The sequence below is a fragment of the Acromyrmex echinatior genome, chromosome 1 (genome assembly GCF_024713525.1).
Source record: "Acromyrmex echinatior isolate Ae372 chromosome 1, ASM2471352v2, whole genome shotgun sequence".
NCBI lineage: Eukaryota > Metazoa > Arthropoda > Insecta > Hymenoptera > Formicidae > Acromyrmex > Acromyrmex echinatior.
This window is the reverse complement of record NC_141852.1, coordinates 16587146-16606713: the sequence shown is the minus strand read 5'-3', so window position 1 is coordinate 16606713 and position 19568 is coordinate 16587146. Positions and strand designations below refer to the sequence as shown.

The 19568-nt window shown below is 37.7% G+C and overlaps 1 protein-coding gene and 1 long non-coding RNA gene across 3 annotated transcripts in view; both read right to left on the bottom strand.

The window, feature by feature from the left end:
* Window positions 1-19568, bottom strand: part of orb2 (cytoplasmic polyadenylation element-binding protein orb2) — a 173617-nt gene that overhangs the window by 115679 nt on the left and 38370 nt on the right. The window lies entirely within an intron of this gene.
* LOC147911013 (uncharacterized) lies at window positions 5916-11230 on the bottom strand. 2 transcript variants are annotated; one of them, XR_015545648.1, is made up of 2 exons: window positions 10774-11230; window positions 5916-10690 (listed from the first exon to the last, which is right to left on the bottom strand). It is a non-coding gene; the product is annotated as an uncharacterized LOC147911013 (long non-coding RNA). The 2 variants fall into 2 exon arrangements; XR_015545649.1 differs by having other exon boundaries at window positions 10778-11230.

Here is a 19568-nt window from a genome sequence, read left to right as displayed (position 1 = left end):
GTCTGCCTTTCGCAAGTTTCCATTTCTGCACAATCCATCGGCCTTTAGGTAAAATGTCAATTCGACGTAAACATCCCATCGGAGTAAAGATCCCAAAATACAATATTTCGATGCAATATTATCTCAAATGCACTGTGCACGAGCATATATATTTAAATAATTATTTGCAAAAGGCGTGTATTTTAAGTTCAAATAAATTACGTGCTTATAATATTAATGCATATTTTAAATTAAATATTAAATATTAGTAAGTGTAATATCTATCTGACATTCATGGATGTTTGTAATTAAGAAATATACATACATACGTAAATTCAACCTCTTTTTTATGTTAATCTTCTTACATTAAAGTCGAAATGCTAAAAACGATACCTTTGACATACATTTGGAAACGATATACAGTCAGAGATAGGCAGAATTTTTATACAAAAGTGTACGAAACTAATTTAATATATTTTCAATGTTGAAGTAAAAATAATCGCGGAAAAACAATTCTGTCACAAAGGATTAGATTAATACATTTGCAATTCAACGTGAGAGAGAGAGAAAGAGAGAGAGAGAGAGAGAGAGAGAGAGAGAGAGAGAGAGAGAGAGAGAGAGCCGAAGAATATGAATTTCATTTCAGTTTCTTCAATTCTGAAATAGGCATCGCATCGGTTTCTTAATTTGGACAGGTAGCCTTTGCTTAAAAATAGCATGAAAAAGGCATTTTGTTGAAAGGATCGTTGCTACCTGACGTAACCCGGAATGTGATTAAGACAGGTGACGGACGTACGCGCACCTGATCTACCGGAGGGTAACACAGGCAGGTACCTTTAAAGTTTAAAAAGCTTCGCCTTTACTCGACAGACTGTTAGAAGTCTTCGAATACAGAGAGTTGCGATTATCCTACAGGGATTCTCCCCTCGGCGATGTTCCATCCGATGACGTATCCGACGCGTTTCCGCGATCCGCAGAAAAGATTCGAGCGCAGGCGCTCGTAACTATCGTCCGGAAATGATCGATAATCCGGATGCACTTGAAGTAACCAAAAACAGAAGAGCATTAACGAAAAAAAAAAAAAAAAATCGGAAAAACGGGAGCTGATGGAAGAAAGAGAGACGAGCGAATAGAAACGCGGATTACAAACTCGAGGAAATGACAGATGTTGAGAAAGCGGATTTAATATAGATAGAATAAAGGAAATAAACGTGAGCAGATTTTCAAAGAATTGAATTTTAGCTGTCGAGAGGAAAAAAAAGAGATAGAAATAGATCCTTTCAATCATGCGTTATTTGTTGATTAAATAGAGTCCCAATAATAAATAATAAGCTTATCGGTTTCTGTAAATAAAGAATATGTAAATCCCTAGTGTTCATAAGTAAACTTTGATATAATAAATAATGCTAACGAATAAATGGCTAAAGTTTTTTTTACATACGCGCGGCGATTTTTCCTTTGTGACTTACTCATAAATTAGCGTTTCGCTGCAACGCTGTCGAGAACGACGTTGAGGCGAATGGTATAACGCTTAAAAAGTAACGTTATCGCAATGCAAAACGACGCGTTATTTAATGCAGCTTGCAATAATGCGCAACAAACATGTCTTAGATGCTATATCGCATTCACAATCTTGTTACTGTGTCGAATACTTGGCACGCGAGCAAAATCACGTGCAAGATGATAGATTGACGGTCTATTAATCACGAAAGAGTAATGTTAATATCTGTCGTATCTTCCCGCAAATGAAATCCATTAAAACTGTTTAGCGAAACGTTTAGCGCGAATATTCGCTTAATAAGAATTCAAGATATGAGTTCGCAAGTTTGATTAAGGCTCGGTTCCATCATTGTAAGATTAACTTTAATCTCGGTTTAACTCACACACATATATATAAAAGTCATTCAGTTTTTACTAAGAAAAGTAATTACTCAATTTACTTTCTTTTAAATAACGGTTATCTTTAAATAAAGAATATTTTTTTGATAATAATCTTAAAATATACTTCGAGACATTACTTAAGAAAAACTTATTATTATGTATCTACTCAAAATAAAAGTTTATTTCCTTTTTGAAAATATTATAAAATTAATCGAAGAAACAACTTTATATAATAGACAAATCAAATGTTTTAAATTTAATAATCTTAATTGAAGTACATCCGATTTACTAGAATTCAAAATATACTATGAAATATTTGTAATAAACTTAGATTTGTGGATACATAAAAGTTTAGAATACTTGAGTAATTATTATTTACGTACAGCGTGTATTTTTTCCGTACTGTTTCTAAGAATTACTTTTTCTAAGAATGACTAATTCTTAGAATTGGAAAAAGGCAAAGAGTGAATCGAACCGAAACTAAAGTTAATTTTACAACTTGGTGAACCGGGTCTAAGCAATATATATTTCGCGATAACGAGCGATTAATTTAAGTTTAAATTACGATGTTTTGAAATTGACGCTGACAGATATCTCGCGTCACGTGCGATTTTTTTCGGATTCCGGAATGGCAGATAGATAAAAAAAAAGAAAAAGAAAAAAGAAACGTTTTACACGCGAAGAGGATAACAGAAGAGGATACGGCAAGAGGAGAGGCAAGGCGATTACCGCAAATTTCCAAGGTTCGCCTTGCGAGTTTCATCCATTAACTTTCAAATCAATCGCGACCGAAGGTAGCAGCTGGTTGCCATACACGTATTTCCGAGAACGAAACGGCGGAATATTTTTAAATCGAGCCGCATCACTTTACCCTCTCCATATCGAGAGGATTATCGCCGTCTAAAATCGCATTTTCCCTCGAAATTTCTCGTTCATCCTCGGCAATTCGTTTATCTCTCCCTCCCCCACGGCGGGCGGGCTGTCAACCCTTCCCTTGCACCCCAACGATATTTACGTTCGCCCGGCGGCGCGGCGGGTGGACCGGAAATCGATACACCTCCGCGCGAAATCCGGCACGCGAAACCGCTTTAGCCAGAGCTACGCCGCGGGGCAATTTCCAACAACAATTCCGCCCGGGTGCCGCGACTCTCCCCTCCCCCCGTCGCGGCTCTCGTAGCCTCATCTCTCGTCCGCGAACCCCACCCGGGCCGCGTCACGTGCTCGAAAAACGACGTCGCCATCGCTGCGGTGGCGGCGCAATATTGCATCGTGTCGTCGTAATATCGTATCGCTTTTCGCCGTCGTTTTCCGCGACAGACCGATTTGCGGCGCAGCGCGGAGTGGCGGGAAAGAAAAGAAAAATACGGTGGCGACGATCACGTGGTCGCGTCGCCGCGAATTGCCGCGAATTGCCGCGAATTCTTCGCGAACCGAAAACGGCCCGATTGCCACGATTACGTCATTACGCGCGCAGCGCGGCGAGGCGCGGTGGAGTTGCGCGCGTGAAAAGTTACGGCAACCGCCGCGCGATAACCGCGGCGAACGGAGGTCGCGAAACGGAATAACTGCAACTAAAATCAAGCACGGCACCTTTATTGAAGATCGGCGTCGTCCAGGAGTAGAGATCGGCGCTCGGAGTCTCGGCCGGCGCGGTGCCGTACGCTCGAAACATCTTCTAAAGCAGACGAATGGAGTAGTGTAGAGCGATGTCGGAGTCTTGGCTTCCGGTCCGTCGACGTTCGACGGAAGCGCAGAGTCGACGATCCCTCAAATTGCACGCCCCGTAGATTTCCTCTTTCTCTGCTCCGGCCCTCCGGCGACGGACTGCCGGTTGACGGTTCTTCACTTGACGCTCGTAAACGATCACCGGAACGTATCTCTCCCTATCTCTGTACTTGATTCTCCCTGTCCGTCCTATCCACGGGCACTCTCGACGGGCACTTTCGAAACTCACTTGGTTGTATCGGTAGCGACTCTCCCGACGCGCATACGCGTTACAACTGGCGTTCGTTCAGAACGTCGGAAGTTCGCCACGGGATAATAATATACTCGGCACACACATATGTACGTATAGGAGATGATAAACGCGAGGAAGCTACGAAACAGACACGCGAGGCACGTCTCTCACGCGCGGACTGACGGACCGTACGGATCGTACGGCGATGAGGTCTGAATAGAGCTGCGTTGCTCGGCGGAGGAGCGTGAAGTTGCCCGCGACGACGTCGACGATCGCGACATTCACGGATCCCGTCAAGTCACTGCGAGGGTCATGGATGCGCCAGTGGTGGAGACGGTGGAGTGGCCGTCACTACTCTTTTCTCTCTCTCTCTCTTTCTCTCTCTCTCTCTCTCTCTGCTTCCCTCCTCTACCGATTCCTCGCTCTCTTTCTTGCCCCTCGTTGCTGCGAGCGCGCGCGCGCACGTAATTCGCACCTTGCACTTGACTGTTAATCGCGACGTGCGCGATAAATTAGAATCGAGCGCAGTTCACTGCACGGCGTCGTTTGTAATATATCTCTTCCTCTTCTTCCTGGCGACCGATGGCGATCGGATTCGGCTGGGATTGATGGTGGAATCGGTCGACACACACAACGCGCGATAGAACGATCGCGCGCAGGAGACTGCACTGACTGCAGCGCAAAGTGTGGAGCCGAGCTCGGCCGGAGGCCGAGAGTCGTCAAGCCGCCGTCACGGCTGAGAACGTAAAAAGGTTTGTTGCCACCGCCGCTCCGGCAGGCAGGTTACTTTACTCGAAGGGGACGGAACCGGCGGCGCGCGGGAAGGTTGGTTGGCGGCCGCGCTCGGCTGACAGTGGCCGTCGCTCTTGTATGCTGTACTTCTTCCTCTCTCTTTCTCTCTCTCTCTCTCTCTCTCTCTCTCTGTCTCTCTTCCTGCACCGTGATATCGGGATATCGTCGTCCACTCAGTTTTTCCCGAGCGTCGTCGCGTTCCGCTTTCGAGATACAAGCGGACAGTGTCTATTATTTTTCCTTTTGAGAAAAGGCGTTGCCTTCTGCGACCGGTGGCGCGTGAACGATGTACGATGCGCGCTACTCGAGGCTCGGTAAAGGAATGGCCGCTCTGCGATGGTCCCCGGCCCCCAGGCGTGGGAGGAAGCGGGGCGCGGCGTGTGGTGGGGGAAAAAAGCAGACTCTATCGCGCGCGCGACCGGCGGCGGATGGTATAGACGGTATGGTGCATGTGCCAGCGACTAACTGCGCACGTGTGCGTATATATATATATACGTGTGCGTGCGCGAGTGCGTGCCTGCGTGAGTGCGTGCGTGCGTGCATTAGTACGCGGTTGTATGAGACTGTAGGAAGACGATGGAAGAGCAGCGGGAGACAATGACGGAGACAAGGCGAGACTGGCGGATGGACGGAGCGAGAGGAAGAACAGTGTTGGTGACGGGAAGCGGCAGAGGAAAGGAGCGTGTAAAGAGAAGCGAGAGAACAACGCGAATGGAAGAAAGAGAGAAGAGAATGGACGAGCAAGTGCGATGGAGGAAGAATGAGGGAGAAGGACGGGATCACCACGCTATATGAAGCGGGAGACGTATCTCAGGACCGTAAATCGGTCGCCGGGATACTCGGGGTTTAGTGCACGATAACGCTTCTTGTTAAATCTTTACAACCGGCAGGATGAAACGCTTTATAGCAATCCGCTCAATTTTTTTTGCAATCGAGCAGTGGATACTATAGACTATATTTTTCTGAAATATTTCGAATAATTAATGATATTATTAATAACGTTAGTTTCAATGAAATGTATTGAAATACTCCAAATTTCATCGAAATTAGTTTTTGTAATAAGATTAAGGAGGATCGACATCGTAGAACAAAAATATAGCGTTATATGCCGAGTTACTGAATTAATTATTTTTATAAATATATTAGGTGTTGGAATTAATTCGTAGCGTTTTACAAGTGATGGGAAGTACTTTCATTAATGTATTTTTTAATGCTCATGTGAAATAAATAACATTCTTTCATTAAAAAACGCTACGAATTAATTCCAACACCTAATATTTTTTTTTATAAAATATATATTTATATAAATTTTCACAATTGTGAATTTCGCTAGATTTGACGACAGAGTCGCTTTATTTATACGGCGGTGCAGTAAAGTCTGCGACAGACGATGCGCGTTTTCCTGCTCAATTACTTACGTTTCGATAAATTACTAGAAATTCTGTATTTTGTATGGTGCAATTTTAGTAATTTACTAAAACGTAAACAATCCAGCAGGAAAACAAGCATCGTATACCGTAGAGTTAGCATAACATGGACTTGCTCGCAGGCGTAATGACGGAATCGTTACGTCACTGTCCTCGAGTGGTGGTCGACGATCGTGGTTGCTATGGGGTTAAGGTGGGGTGCGTTGCAGGGGTCGAGGGGAGCAGCGAGGCACTGGCGGAGAGATAAAAAAGATAGAAAACCCTATTACGCATGTGCGTATCAGGGCACGAGCGAGAATGTCGCGCACGTCCGCGTGTGCGTGTACGTGTGCGTGTGTGCATGTGTGCGTATACGAGCGGCTAAAAATTGTGCGTACGTGTACCTGTATGGCACGCACGCACGCATGCATGCACGAACGAACGAACGAATTCGCTCACTCACGCACGGCGGATCCCATTGAAATACGATGACTCAAAAACACACGCGTGTGCGCGTGTCTCGTCAGACCGGGGCGTAATATTAGTAATGCGTATATACCTATCTACCTACCCGCCGTGCGTGTTCGACGCACGCCACCGTATAGACTCCCTGTAACCCCGGCGACCCCTCCCCTTCCAAGTACCGATTTCGATTCTCCACGCAAATTTAAATGGTCGCCAATTAGGCTTTCTCCCGTTTATCGACGTCTGATTGTGCGCGAGGGTCAGCTGTGCGATGAGTCTTCGTTCGTAATGGTCTCGATGTTAAAAATTTGCAATACAGAAGTTGATTTTAAATTGTTATTATCGAACAAATCTAAGGCCAGTATGTATAGGCTGGTATTCATAGACCATCTTAAGTAATATCTTAAGATGCTAATACAGCTCTCTGGTCGGTATTCATAGTCGGATCTTATATTTAAGATCGTCTTAAGTTCTGTCTTGAAGTGTCACGAACCAATCAGAGAGTCGCATTAGTATCTTAAGGCATTACTTAAGACGGTCTTGAAATAAGAACCGACTATGAATACCGGCCTCTGATTGGTTTATAACATCTTAAGACTGTATTTAAAATAGTCTTAAATATAAGATCTTACTATGAATAACCCCGGCCATAACTCGTTCTTAATTTGAAGATCGTCTCAAGTAATGCCTTAAATTGCTAATATTGCTTAGGAATTAAGACTTATGTCGTTCCTATTAAATTAAATCGTTGTTGTCCTTATTTACATAATTTGACAATTTTTTTAAAAATCTTTTCAAAAATGCCGTTCTCCTAAATTTGCCGCCTCCCATGTATAGCTTAAAGCTTAATTTAGGTTAGTCTACACTGAGAAATCCATTTAGTTGAATTAATTAATTTCTTATTTGCATATAGGCAAACAAAATCCTTGATTGATGCAATAAAATAATTTAGTCGAAGCAAAACATTTAGTTATTTTAACTTGTTTCTGATGCACAAGTTTATCATATGCAGATCAATGTTTATCAGAAACAAGTAAAATGTTACAATAATCAAATGTTACTTTGCTTTATTATTTTATTGCTTCTATTAAGGATTTTATTTGGTTTATCAGATTCAACATCTTCAGATTTGATTTTATTGAAACCATATTAAAACATTTTTTTAAATTCAATTCAAAGACACTTTAATAAATTATTCATACTAAATAATTCATTTCTTTTTACAAAATTTTGATTATTTTTCCATATAGATCATCATATTGAGCATCATCTATGGATTCCGTTCGAAAAGTTCTTCTATATGCTATAAAATCAACTGCTATTTTTCAGAGTTCTTATTGTACATTGTGAAATTTACTTTCAAAATAAATTTTGTATTGCTTTAATACAAAAGATAATACTGCAGCGCGTTATTTAAAAAAAAATCGGGATCCGATTATATTTTTTAATCTTCATTTTTAATGCAACACAGTGACATATTTTGTTAACAATGCATTATTAAACGTTAAAAATTATTTATTAAAAATTATTTAGCGAAACTTATGAATTTATTGGCAAGTTCGGGAATAACTGGATGTTATCTCGATATATTTGCTTGATATATTTTTTTTATGTTTCCAAAATAATTCCTCTTATCTGCTTGTACGAAATTTGTCAAAATTAAGCTGACATCTTTTATTACATCATGAATTTTAAACAAAAATAATCTGTTTTGTCATGTTTTGTATATGCAGGAACCAACATGAATGACCAATTCGAATAAAAATTCGAAATAAAAAGTATCGCTCTCGATGCATTGTTTAACATTTCCGGGATAAAACTGTGAACGCACACGGGACGAGAAGTGAAATATTGTACACGAGCTGGTATATTTGCAACCTTTTTGACATCGATTAAAATCAGAATCGTGATTTAACTGGCACTAATATTTAATGGGTTAGAACGACCCCGGAAATTGAATGTTTCGTGTACTAGAATTAAATGTCCGCGCGTTCGAGCTTCGTCGAATGCCAAATATCGCTCACACAGTTGAAATCATTATACATAGCGATGTAGCAATTAGCGTAAGCGCGAATTCAATGCGAACTACTGATGATTGAAAGCTCGCGTGTAGCTAATCAGTATTACTTCCAAATAACGTTTCCGGAAATTAGCACAATATTATATAAATTAAATCTAATCGAAATTATAATATTCTACTCACTTCAGATATAACCTAAATATGATTTAGATAAATATCGTTTACATTTAATCACTAATAATCATTGTATTATAGATAATTGTATTGCATATTGAGGTTTGACTCATAATATACTAGTAATGTAAACTTGCGGTGTTATAAACGCAAAGCCAGACAAGCATTAATTAGTGGCAATTCCATGTTAGCGTTCCCCCATTAATAGATTTCAGAGGCAACTAATTAACAACTGGCGCAGAGTTGCTTGTCCAGCAGACATAATTGATGCGAAACGAAATTACGAGCATAGGGCAGAAACAAAACTGTTCTGGCATCTCATTGTCGACAGACGGCGACGACGACTACGCAAAGCAACCTGATAACACCTTCAAGGCTGTCTGCTCGCGAATGTGCCCGCTTATGCGCGAGTTTCTGCATACGCACGTGACACCATGTACGCAAACGTTGCTTCCGACGTATACTGCGTTTCAACGAACACGAATTCGTAAGTCGCAAGCAATATCAGGATCGAGTGTCTTGGAATTAGATTTCTAATGAGGCGAGAGAATGAAATTTTAAGACATAAAAATCGGTATTTCTCAATAACACTCTCTAAATTCTTTAGAGTGGAATCTCACTCTGAAGAGTGAAAATTGAACCGCCCTGAAAAAGATCGAGTAGATCGATTTTTCAATCTTTAAGAATGAAATTTCACTCTTCAGAGTGACAATTTACTGTAAAGAACATGTATGGAAAAAAATTGGCAATATAAATGTAATGAATGTAATTGCGAATCTAGTCTCATGACAACTTGTATCATCAGTAAAATTCGGATAAAATTTAGACGCAATTTAGAACAAAAAGTTTAGAGCATCTGCACATTAGATAGTTTCTTCGGTATTTACAACGCGTTTATTGTGAAACGTTGCAATTTTAATCTTAAGTTCATTAAATGTAATATGTTGCAGAAAAAAAGAACTGTACGTATTTATCGTCGAACATAAGATTGAAATAGAGATAGGAATAAAAATATTATGTACAAATAAGCGAAGATCATGGTTGGTTTTGCTTAATAATATTTTTGTATGTATTTGTACAATTTTTTTTTGTAATTTTCAATTCGAGCAAACTGTGCAATTATTTGTATTAGCATTACAATATTTGTATTACAATATAATAACGTGTCGATTTTTCTCATAATGCGAATATCTAAACAAATAATTTTCTATATTAGAAGATTAGAAAAGATTGAAAATACATTACCGACTTATACGAACGTATGTAACTTCGTATTATGCTGAACATTATGTCGTATCTGTGTATTCTTATCTAAAGTAAGGTAGAGGTAATGAATATCTCGTAAATACTCGTCATTCTGCTTTCCGTTCAACAAAATGCACGAGTCATACTCGCTCGCATGCGCATTTTATTTCCGCAGTTGGTGTTGTAATTGAATTTCGTTTCTCGCCTAATTAATTGCAGACATTTACATTTATAAACAATGTCCAAGAATATTTGCAAAACTTCACTTAATAAGTAATTTACATAGATAATATATTGTTGCCAGACTTCGCTTATATATAAATTTGTAATAATTAACAATGATTAATTAACAAAAAATAACATTTAAATTAAGAGTTTAGACCGAATTTAGAATATCGTAAAGAAAAAACCATTTTTCTGATTCATTTTAGGCTGTAATGAAATAATGTGCTGTTTTAAGAATTATTTTCAGAAATCACTTTTAGAAATAGATAACATTTTTCGGACCAAATGTTTATTTTGTAAAATGTTTATTTTGTTTATATAAAATAGAAAGTATGATTTTATATTTTTATCTGTGAGTTATAAAACGTTCATAGATGAATCGCATGCGGTTGCACATTATTGCTGCAATGAAAAGTATTTCTGAGACTCATGTCAAAACAATAATACGAGCTGATTATATATATATATATACCGTCTACTATATCGTCATTATTAAATAAATATTGCAGTTAACTTTCCTTTTGAAATCAATGAAATAAAATTTATCTAAAAAATTAAAAAAAGTTGTTAATTATACGATTTATCTTAATATACTGTACGCTATACGCCTTGGATATCAAATTACTCACATACCGACGATTCGCCGCGCCGAGGCTCTTGAAATGACGTCGCATATGTTCGACAGCCTCACTAGACATATTCACGATATATCAGGCGTAATCGCGATGGTGCCGCCGATGGAGGGAGAAAAACACGCCAGATATTCTGCGTGCTACGCGCGGAAAGACGTGCGTGCGTGCGTATAATGTCGCGACGCGCACGCTCTCTCATTCGTACAACGAAGCGACCAAGAGGCCGTAATGCCGTATGGAAAAATATGAATCATTTCTCCGGGCCATTAACGCATCTGCGTATTCGCAGGGCCGCCCCCGTGCACGCTGCTGCATTCATTTGTCCGGCGGCGCCGCGACGTGGCCGTCTCTCCCTTTCGGTGTACGTCCGTAATAATTTCGTGAACCCGGCGCGCCGGACCGAGTGTGCAAAAAGGGGTTCGAAAAACGTATCGACCGTAGTGAAAGAGAGCCCGGTATTAGAGGAGCAAGTCGAGACACTCGTCTATCAACGCAACCGCGTGATTTCTCTCTTTACGCGCAATGGAGAACTCAGCAACGAGAAAAAATTGAAATATTTTCAATTTGTTTTTTGCTCCGATATGCTGTTAGCAACTCATTCGATGGAGATATTGAAGATAACTACTTCGTTTTAATTCCTTCATGATATCGAGTCATTTAGAAAATTAATTAATTTGTTTGTATTAATCTCGCGACCGTGAGAGTTTATAAATTAAGAGTAAGATCGTTTGTTCTTTTATCATTCGATATCGAAAATCATAATAATAACACACATCATTTTTAATAACTGAATAAGAAGCATGTCGTGCAGAGAGGTCTTCATCTCGATTTATATCATTTTTAAGTGATCCATCAATAATTATTGATATGGGCTGTGTTTCGATGGGAGGGGGGGGGGAAATTATAAAAATCTGATCCATGAAGTATGTGAGATTTAAGGATGTTCTGTTGAGACAATTTAGATTGCAAACTGAAAATATATGGATATACACTATATTCTTAATAAAGGATTATAATATTTTAATTTGCGAATTTGAATAGAAGTGCGATCTTAAGAAGATTTTATATGTAAATTTGTCACAAGTTTTATCACACGAAGAGGATCTATTGTAAAAAGGTCGATTATGTCTGTATGCATTATTGTTATCTTAGAATAGAATATATAAACATTATACTGCACAAACATCAAGCGTGGTTTCTTTGCCTTCTTTTATATTTTGATCATTTGAATTCTATTCATTGGAGCCTAATAAATGTATTATTTGTTAAATATAATAACAATTTTCAGATTTTCATTATATAATAATTTATCGAGAATATACAGGGCACATAAAAGTCAAATATAACGAAATATTTTAAAACAAAAACTCAAACGAAAAGTATAACATAAACGAAAAGTATAACATAAAATACTCTGTAATTAATTAAAAATCATATATATATATATATATATATATATATATATATCTCAGATATGCAAGTCGTATATGAAGAAGGCTCTCTCAATCGTGAGACCGAAACATATATATATGATTTTTAATCAATTACAGATTATTATATTATATAGATTTTTCGTTTGAATTTTTATGTTTTAAAATATTTCATTATATTTGACTCTGTCCTGTATACTCTCGATATTGTTTTTTAAATTAAGAGTCCTTCGTTCTTGTAAAAACTTATTATAATTTATGTTTAACCTTCATCTAGCATATTATAATTTATTATTATGTACAGTTTATAATTATAGATAATAGATCTATAATCAGATTATAAATAAACAAAGAAAAGATTTCTTGTTAATTGCAGCTCTACGATGAGAAAAATGACGCAATATTGCATTCAATAGCGCAAAAGCGGCGATTAATCATCAATTGCAATTTTATACATGCGGTACTTCGGAAATGGTGACCTTCGCATTTACAAAATCATCGCAATTGTAAAACAAATTCGATGGACGAGCGGCGATGTATTTTGCATTCGACAGGATTCGGAGCTCAAAATCAAATATTACATTTCCCGAGATTACGCGTCGGCACAGAATGGTGTGCTGTACCGTATAATTCGTATCACTCGATAATAACGGCGTAATGACGACTGCTATCGCGAGTAATTAAACTTGTATGTACATACGGAGCGCACGAAAGATCTATATACACCATGACATTTAGTATCTTTAAACCTGAAACATGTAGAAAAACATAAGGCAGTGAGACGCAATAGAGAAAAACGTAACATCATTTCCTTACTTCTCTATTGCGATTGGCCAATTCACTTACTGTTTACGTTTACTACCTTTTACGTTTTCCTATACGTTTCTACTTTTAAGGCCGTAACAAAAATCATAAAACATAGACTTAAGCCGAGAGAAAATTTCTGTAATAGTAACCTTAAAACGTGAACTTAACCCGATGAGCCAATCAGGATGTTACTTTAAATCTACGTAATCTGGCGGAAATAGCAGTAAACTTATATCCATAAGGCAAATTTCAACCGATCGAAATTTGTCTCACGGATAAGTTTACTGCCATTTCTATTTCCGCCAGATTACATAAATCTAAAACAACATCCTGATTGGCTCATCGGCTTAAGTTCACGTTTTAAGGTTACTATTACAGAAATTTTCTGTAAAAGTACACATTTTCCGTAAAAGTAATCATAAGATAGACGTACCGTAAGAATTAAAAGTAACAATCATAGTAAAAAATTGTCAACAATTTTCAGTTTTGATTAATTGACTATTCTTATAGTATACTTCTTTCAGTTATGATTATCAAAAATGGCGCTTCTGTAGTGGCCCTTATGACCATGACGCACAATAAACTTAAGCAGTAAATAAATCAATGTGTTGGATTGGCTACTGCGTACATTATGGCCTTACGGTCTTTACTGTGATTAGCCAATTCGCTTATTGCGCTTAAGTTTTTTTGTGGCGCCATGGCCCTTAGGGCTAGATCGGCGCTCTCTCTTTCCCTCTCTCTGTTTCTCTCTCGCCTTGTAGCGAGAAAAACGCCACCGCGGTCACATAGCGGAAAGTTCCTATTTGTTTCCAGGCCGCGGAGCGTAATCTCGAGTCTCGCTCTCGCGAGGTATCGTTAACCGCCACAGAGACACGAGGGAGCGATACGTACTATGTACGTCGACACGACTGTTCCGTCTGTATGTGTGCGTGTGCGTGTGCGTGTGCGTGTGCGAGAGGTATACCGATATGAAGGATGGTTTAATCAATGTCCAAGGTTAAGCGGCACAATTATTAGCGCGCGCTCGTTGCGACACGCTCGTTCGCTCGCGCGAGCAATACCAGCGTGTGCGTTGGTGTGCGTGTTTTGTGACGCACACTCGTTACATAATGACGTGGTGTGGTCGGATCAACCGTGCAAACACGAATCGCGAGTACTCCGACCACGATGCTCTAAGTTTCCGTACTTTTCTGCCATTCGGCAGAAATTTAGCAGCTTTTTGCTGCACTGCTCTCCTTCCTTTCTCTCGAAGAAGAGTAAAGGGCGAGGAACGCGCCGCTGCCCTTTTACTTACATCACATAATTTTTTTCAATGACATTTTCATAAATGGCAACTATTTATAAACGGTCTTCATCGGTGGATAAGAGAATCAATATTACCGTAAATCACAACATTTTACGATAAAAGTATCCTAGATTTTCCATATAACTTCTTTATACATAGTTTTTTGCTAAATTAAATTTTATTTTACCTTGACAAAAACAATTGTTGTAACGTAATAAAGTTACCGAATGTCTGAGTATAAATAGATAACAATAAAGTCTACGTATATGTAAACAACTAAATTTGTCTTGTCTGACTGAAGAGGAAGAGAGATGGATAAAGATATGAAACGCTTAAGTATTTGCTTTATCTTCGCAAAACGCTCTGCTATTCTTTCGATCGAGATAGCAACACAAGCGCGATTCGCTCTCTTCGGTCGCGCTTATAATAAATATAATGCGTCGTTGAAAGACGTCGCCAAAATTTTCTCGCTTTTATCGCCTGATAGCTAATCCGACCGTAAAACGAAATTGTGACGACAATCTCGTTAATGTCACATACTACGCACACTGCTCGTAAATATGAATCGCGAGAGGAAAGTGGGGGAAGCCGAGTGACGATACTTGGCGAGTTCTGGTCGAGTTCGCTACGAATTATATAACGGGGACGACGCTGCAAACAGCGCAAGAATGAACTCTAAACGTTTAACGCGATCTTTCTCTGCGAGAGTGTCTCTCTCTTTCTCTCTTACGAAGGTTCCACGTTCCTTTCGAAAGGTCGTCTCACCCGGCGAAAAGGCGAACGAACCCGCCGAGGAAGCGATCGGCAAAATCGCCGGCTCATTTTCGTGTCGAGCGCGTAGAACGGTTTAAGTTAAGTATCCGTGGGATATAATTTTCCATCGCGGTAACGTTCCTAATTTTGCGCACACGCGCCATACATACACTCCGGTTAAACAAGCAAAGAGGAAGAGAGGCAGCGGAAAAAATCGCCGGTACAACGAGCCACGAACGACCCGCAAGACAGCCGCAACTGCATAAAATTTGCATATGCACCGCATGCGAGAGACCTTAGCGTATTATTAGTATATAGCGGGATATTCTCTCGTCCTCGAGACGGTTTGTGAATCTTAACAATTTGTCCTCTGTCGAATTCGTACTTTCGGGTACGAACGCCCGAAGTGTCTTCGATATCAATTACCGGAAGGCGGTTAACAACATCGTAAATTTCGCGGACTGTCCGTCAGCGCCGTGTTCAGTTAACATGTCTGTGCAATAAAGATCTAAGCATCCCGTCGCAAAACGCGCAAGGCATGAATATTAAAATATTGAAAAAAGGAGAAAGAGAGAAAAATATAACTGATTAATTCATTAAGACGTTCGTGATTATTCCGATTATTCGAATATCAGGTTGTGATCGCGATTTATGGATAGATCTATAGAGAAACGCTCCTATAATGCACGCTTCTCATCTTGTTGCTCTTTTTTTTTTTCTTAATTATTTCCTGCATCGAGCGACATGGCGAAATTCTACTTTATTTAAATAGCGAACGGATGATATGATATTTTAGAAATACTTTCACGGCTCTCTCGAGGAGATCGTAAACGCGAAAAGAAATAAAATCTTTCATCGATGGAACTCTGACGATATTTAAATCTGGCCTAATATTATAATTTCACGTATCTTTGTTGAATAATTCAATAGCAATCGAAGGCTCGCCCGATGAAAAATTGTTCGTATTAAAAGTATCAATTGTTCCCTGAAGAAAACGCAGAAATTATAACGTCTTTCGTAAAGAGAGTCCTTTAGAGGTCTTATAATCTTTTTTCCACTTATATTATTTTAAAACAAGATGAAATGTTAATGAATAAATCTCTTGGAATGAACTGTATTAAGATTTACGCGAACTGTATTAAGATTTTAAGGAGTTCGTTAGGGGATGATCATTAAAAATTAGTTTTTTTTAACGCGTTGTTCGCGCTTTTCTCGTTACGCTACGCTTTCTTCGATGTCAACCGTAGAGAAACATCCAATATAACAATACATACAGTGCGTTTCGTAACACCGGTCTGGTAACAACTTGGTCGCCCCGAGTCGTTAATGAAATCTTTAAATACAAGAACAGCGAGTTGAAAAACAACAAACGGGTGCAAAAAGGAATCGGTATATACACAGTCGGTGCATGGAGCGTTTGTATGATTTTGCAATTGCGGGGAGACGGTTACGTAAAAGTTGAAACAACACGTCGTCGGATTTCAAAATATGTATCACCATTAGTAATTTACATGTTGCACGTAAACTTCTGAGAAGCACGCGCATAAAGCGCTGATATCTTTTTTTTTTTTGCGTACAACATAACATTACTGTTTTGTCTTTCTCCAATCGTATTCCAAATTGATGACCGAAATCAATTTAAGATTGCGTTTAAATAAATGACGAGATAAACCCAATAACATCTAGATTAGACATCTCTTTTATTTTCCTACTTTATTTTCCTATACTTTAAGATAAGTAACTTGTTTCTATTATAAACAAACAAGACTTAAATAGTAAGTAAATGTCTATAATAAATAAATAATAAAAGTACATTCTCATTTTTAAATACTTACTTTCCTTTTAATTTTCTCTTACAGAAACTGTAATAAAATTTCTTGAATTCTCCCATTTCTGAAAATACATTCATTATATTCCTTTGACGATTACATCATCTTTTTTCAACAATTAAAAATAAAAAAAAAAAGCTCTCTTAATTGACACTTTTTAGTAATTTATTTGCGAGGAATCGCATGAAGATGAGCAAAGCTGAGATGGCAATGAAAAAAAGCGAGAGAGAGAAAAAAATCAAGCTGAGGATGAGAGACGGAAAGAGAAAGGGAGATCCCTCGGGCGAAACGCCGACCTCTTTAACTAAAATAAGCGGAAGTAAGTAACGAGTCGGGGATCTAAATTTAGACCATCTCGCATCGCGGCGTGTGCTCATCCTTCAGCCTGCGCTATTACGTTCAGCCTTGCCGTTGCATATCTCGTCGCGTGCTACGCGTACATACACGCACGAACACGCACGTACACGCACGTACACGCGCGCGCCTAAGAGTTCACGGATTAATCTAACCGCGTCGTATGTCGTTACGAGGATGCGTGTGAGTACGAGTACGAGTCGGACCAGCTGACTGCCAAAACAGCTGTAGCGTGATGCGCGATGATGCATTATAGTCGCCGGGCGTTTACTCACTCTCGACCCGTGGCCGAGGTCTTAGCCTGACTGATTTAGCCGTCCGACATCCCGAAACGGACCTGACTATCGCACGTAACGATCGACCCGTATCATCTGGCTTGAAACTCGAACATTGTCTTTACGCAAAGTACGCAGTATAAATATTCTGTCGCAAAACAAATAGAAAAATCTAACAAGAACATTCGATATTTATTATATCTATACAAGATATGCCGAATTTAAATGGCCAAGGTTTTAATGTGCGTGTAGGGAATCGATAAACGAAGAAAAAATCTTTTAGAGATGTGCTCGTTCTTTTCGTTCGTTTTAGAGAAAATCGCAAAAAAAAGACAAAACGTTTTCGGAGTATTATTGTTTTTAAAGTGGAATATTATTGTTTTCAAAGTGGAATATTATTGTTTTCGCATACGACTTCAGCGATAATACTTCAAAGGCAGTGCGAGTAGTATGCGCGGCGATTTTCAAACAAAAGAATGCCAGATCGGCGAGTCATTTGATCAGATCAGTATTTAGCTGCAATACGAGCTGTTCGTACAAGATGCGTGCATTGCTGTAAGTGGTTCAATATTTTTAACAATATTTGCATTAAGCAAATGACAATAAATAAGTATGAATGAATAAATAATAAATAAATACAAAAATGAAAATTACTTTTTATCTTTTTAATTAATGATTTTTTTCCAAAACAAAGCAAAAACGAGCATATTTCTTTTTTTCTTAGTTTATCAATTCACTACACGCTTCCAAAGTTAGAATATTTAAATTCGAAACACCCGGTATAGGTATAAAAAAATATCATTTTAACAATAAGATTGTTCAGTTTACTTTTTTCTTTTAAGTAAAAAGAATGTTTTTTTTTTATAATAGTCTTAAAATACTTAATACAAATGTTGAGAGAGAGAGAGAGAAAGAGAGGAAGCTCATTTTATTTTAGATATTCAAAATAAGAATTTTTTAATTTTTTCAAAGAATATATTAAATTAAGAAAAATATATTAAACGAGAACATATTGATTTTATGGAATATGTAAACAATAAAATTTTATCGAGAAAATAACTTTATATAATAAGCAAATCAAATCTGTTTTAATTTAATAATCTTGATTAAAGTATTAAACTTATTAGGATTCAAAACATATTATGAACAAATCTAATAAAAATTTGATTTTAAATAAATATATAACTTATGACAGATTTGCGAAAATATAAATTTTTAAAAGACTTGAAATAACGTAATTAATATTTAAATAGATACAATATATATATTCTGTGTTCAACATATATATTTAAAAAATTGAGTTTTGTAGGTTATTTCGATATACGACTTCGATATTTAATGGTAAAATGAAAAATTTTATAGAAACTTAATTATAATTTTTAAATATAAAAGATTTGAACAAAAAGTTTTCATTAAACTTTGCTGAGATTTATGTACAATATTTTTTTTTCGTATTTTATGAACCTGTTTTTATTAAATAAATTAATTAATTCCTTATCATTATTCAGAATATTAAATTATCATAATTCTTCGCAATTAAACCGACCATACAAGTCGATTATCAATTAGTTAGCACTAATTAGCGATTAGCACAAACTCAATAATGACCTCAACATGGTATAGTGTTGGAAAAACACGATATTCCGTTAAAAACAAACTTAAATAAAGAAACGTTAAAACATGCACAAAGAGTATTAAGTAATATTTATTTACAATTCTCGAATGCTCTTCATACAGCATATTTGTAAAGCAATATAATTCTTTCTCCGAGAAATTTTTTAAAGAGATATAGATAAAAAATTTTTACTGCCCCGCTTTGTCTATATCAAAATTTGTATCTGTAATTCTTATTCTCATTTTATTATTCTTAAGTTGTATCTTGTTTCTATTTATATATTTCATAATTATATATTTATATATTATATTTATATATTTATATATTTATTTCATTATAGCTTGCATATAATGTAAATATAGATGTATTTATATGACATAAATATATGAGTGTCGAACTTACGATCGTGAATTCGTTAAACCTAAATGTTTATACACATCAATT